Source organism: Chaetura pelagica, unplaced genomic scaffold (genome assembly GCF_000747805.2).
Source record: "Chaetura pelagica isolate M959 unplaced genomic scaffold, ChaPel_1.0 scaffold713, whole genome shotgun sequence".
Taxonomy (NCBI): Eukaryota; Metazoa; Chordata; class Aves; order Apodiformes; family Apodidae; genus Chaetura; species Chaetura pelagica.
Window position 1 is genome coordinate 333,346 of NW_009952819.1, and position 3,535 is coordinate 336,880.

General features: G+C 58.8%; 1 protein-coding gene across 1 annotated transcript in view; it reads left to right on the forward strand.

Moving 5' to 3' along the window:
- Positions 1-3,535, forward strand: part of SMG6 (SMG6 nonsense mediated mRNA decay factor) — a 124,382-nt gene that overhangs the window by 103,129 nt on the left and 17,718 nt on the right. The gene's annotated exons all lie outside the window — the stretch shown is intronic.

The window sequence follows — 3,535 nt, forward strand, 5'->3', positions numbered from 1 at the left end:
GGGGGCCGCCCCCCCGGCTCCACCCCTGCCTCTGACCCAAAGTGAGACTGTGGCTGGTTTCTGGTGGTGTCACCCCGCCAGCACCAGGTGCACGTGTGTATGTGTGTGTGTCCCCAGGCACTGCTCTCACAGTCCCCTCCCTCCCCTTACATCTCCTGGAGGACACGTGCTGCCATCTCCCTCAGGCCAGGTGCCGCTGTCCCTTCTGCTTGTTTTATCTGCAGGGGAAAAATACAGCCAAGGCCATAGAGGGGTCAGGTTTGTTAGATGTGGGGACCTCTTGTTAGATCTGGGGACTCCTCATCAGTCCTGGAGATGACACAGACACAGGGTCCTGGTGACACCGGCACTGTGAAGCAGCTCTGGAAGTCCAGCGGCTGCTACAGTTAATGCACAGCCCAGTGGGTCTCTACAGGCAGTTAGTGTGTGTTAATGTCTGTCCTGCTGCGTCCTACTCAGTGATTAGTATGTTAATGTATGACCCATGAATTAGCAGTGGAGCACTAACAAGCCTCGTCAGTGCCCTGGCAGCCACTGGTGGCTGGTGCTGGGAGCTGGTGGTTGGAGATTAGAAACCTCTCATCTCCGGCCCTGGCGATCAGGGCTGCCCCACACCGGGTCCGGCCACGCGTCCCCAGAGGCACCCGGTGCCGAGGGGCTGGGCAACGCCTCGGGGGAACTGAGCCCGGGTCACAGCCAGGGGCACCCGACCACTTCAGCAGGTCTCGGTTTCGGTTTTCCTTTGCGAGCAGCTCAGACCTATTTTAATACCCAGCAATGACTCCCAGCCAGGCTTTCGGTTCCTGCTGCCCGGGCAGAGGGGGAAGGGTGCACGGGGTGGTCCTGTTCCCTGCTGGGACCAGGGTGTCTGCTGCCACATCCCACACGGTGTTACTGCGTGCCTCGGGAAGGCTGGGCACAGCTCCTGGCATTGTCACCCGTCTCCCCTCGGGCAGAGGGAATCGCCACGTGTGCCTTGGTGGGCGACCCAGCGCCCGGGGCATCGCGGCGCTGCCGCGGGCACTCACGTTTCCACCTCGAAACAGGAACTTTGTGACTGAAGCGGGTTGCTGGGCTGCACGCAAGGTCCCTCTCTGCTGCTGGAGAGAGCCCTGTGTGCCAGGCACAGGTCACTTCTTTCCCAGCACCTCCGAGGCCGGGCTGCCCCGCGGCAGGGGGGGCACCCCAGGGCTCTGCCGCCGCCTCCAGCGGGGCTGCACGTGACGGGGATGTGCAGAGCATTTGCTCCTTCCCTGTTTTTCATTCATGTGGGCTGGAAAAATGTGTTCATGAGACGAGTTGCTGTGGCATTATGTCATTGGCCCTCACTTGGGCTTTTTTCTCCCCAGCAGATGAGCTGAGTTTAAGCATCAGGCTGTGCTGGTTTGGCAGGAAATCTGGTGTTTCCTACTTGTTCCTTCTTTGGGGAGGAAGGAGTAAACCCACCTGCCCTTGTCCCCAGCCATGGGTGAAGGGAGCTCTCCTGCAATGGGCCTGATCATTCCCAATCCAGGAGGCTCTGACAGTAGGATTTGACCCTTTGCTGTGCAGAGGTGGCTGCACCACAGCTGTGTCAGTGCCCAGCCTGTTGTGCCTAAGTGGAAACCTCATGGGTCCTCAACTAGATGTGACAGCTTTTACTTTTAGAGATGTCTTGAGAAATCCCTCAGGAATGGTGTCAGGAAGGAGTGCCCATCTCTTTCCCACATATCCAAACAGTTCCTGTATCCCCTTCCCTGCTGCTGTCGGCCGCATCCTGCCATCCCACAGCATGGGGCTGCTGGCAGTGGGGCTCATCCTTGGTGCTGCCACAGGCATGTCCCCGTGGCTGTTCCTGCAGTGCCTGGTGCTTGGCTTGCCCAGCACAAGGGAACTGCAGATACCAGGACTGGAAAATCCCTGGGCTGAAGTCACCCCATGTGAGTCAGGCTGGGTCTCCACAGCATCAGCCCATCTTGCTGGGCATGAAGCAGACAATGAGGTTTCCACCACTTCCCCTGGTGCTGCTGCAGCCCGGAGTGCTAAGGGGGGATGTTTCCCATGACAGACATTCCCACTTTGCTCTTGTTCTCTTTCCTTCAAACTTTCCCCTGTGCAGTATCATTCCTAAAGGAGAGCCAGGAGGATGGAAATGTTCCTGCAGTGACACTTGCTGGGATTGCTCATGGCTGGATGTCCCAAGCAGCACAGGGCTGTTCTGGGAAAGCAGATCTCCAGCAGCCTGACCTGCTCCTGGGGCTGCTGAGCCTGTCACCTTGCCCTTTGCCCATCTCTGTCCTGTAGGACACAGTTTTTAGGACCTGAATTGGTGGTTCCAGGTCTCTTGCTCCCTGAAATACTATATCCTTGCCATCAGCACCTCTCCACAGCAGTGACCACCTCCCGTGGGGAGGAAGGGGCTTCTCCTCCCCCTCCACCCGCTGGTGCAGGCACAGGGGGATGCAGGATCCTGGGGGGGTGCAGCTCCAAACAGAGGCAGCCCCAGCTGCTGGTGCATGAGGGTGCCTCGCTCGGGCAGTAGCCGGGGTGGGAGGTTGGAGGTCAGAGCAGGGTCAGGTTTTTGACACGCACTGCAGCGACACGGTGGTTAAAATTAGCCCGCAGAGAGGAAACTGGCAGCGTTGTGGAAGAGCAGAAGTTTCCTCTCACGGCAGCCTGGTGCAGCAGGGCCTTGTGCTGCTGCCAGCCCTTCACTCACCACGGCACAGCCCTGTGTCCAGGCCACATGTGGCCACCAGCAAAGCTGGGAGATGGTTTGGTGGCCACCACACTGGAGCCAGGACGTGCGGTGTTGGTACCGCACAACGTGAGCGTGCGGGGCTGGAGCAGCAGCATCCCTGGCTGCCAGGTGCCTCGCTGAGGCACTGCAGGGGTCTGGTCCTCTCCATGGCTTCAGGATCCCTGTCCTGGGAGCCTGGAGGATCCTTTTGGGGTGGGGGTCTCTGAGGCTGCTTTGCTCTGAGGAAGCCAGGGTGGTTTTGGTGGGGGCAGGATGAAGTCGGGCATCAACGTGGAGTTTGTCTCTATAGGCTGTGGCATTTCTAGCTCCTCTTTGTTTGCTGGCTTTCTCCCTAGAAATCTGCTGCTGCTCCCCAGGAGTGATGTAGGTCAGCGGGAAGCACCAGGGGAGAGCTGTGCAGGTGCAGAGGGTCAAGGTCTGAGCCGAGGCCGGTGGTGACGGAGATGCTGGCAGAGGCTGTGCTGTGCAGGATGGGGCCAGGGAGGCACCGGGCTCCCAGGCTCTGGAAACTCCATTTGAGAGCCTCATAAATTGGATAATTAGCCAAGCTATTGAGTTTCCTTCTGGCCAGAACTGTCCCAGCCTCCCTGATGAGGGCCACCAGTTGGTCCATGAGATGGGCTCATGGGATGGGGTCAGATTGGAGATGAGGAGGGACTCTGTGCTTTTCTTAGCTGCCCCCACCTTCCCACTCTCACACCTGCATCCCTCCCCAGCTTTTGGGGGGGATTTGGCAATGGAGCCAAACTGAAACAGTAAGGAAAAGCCACATCATTCATCTCTCACACTTCAGCA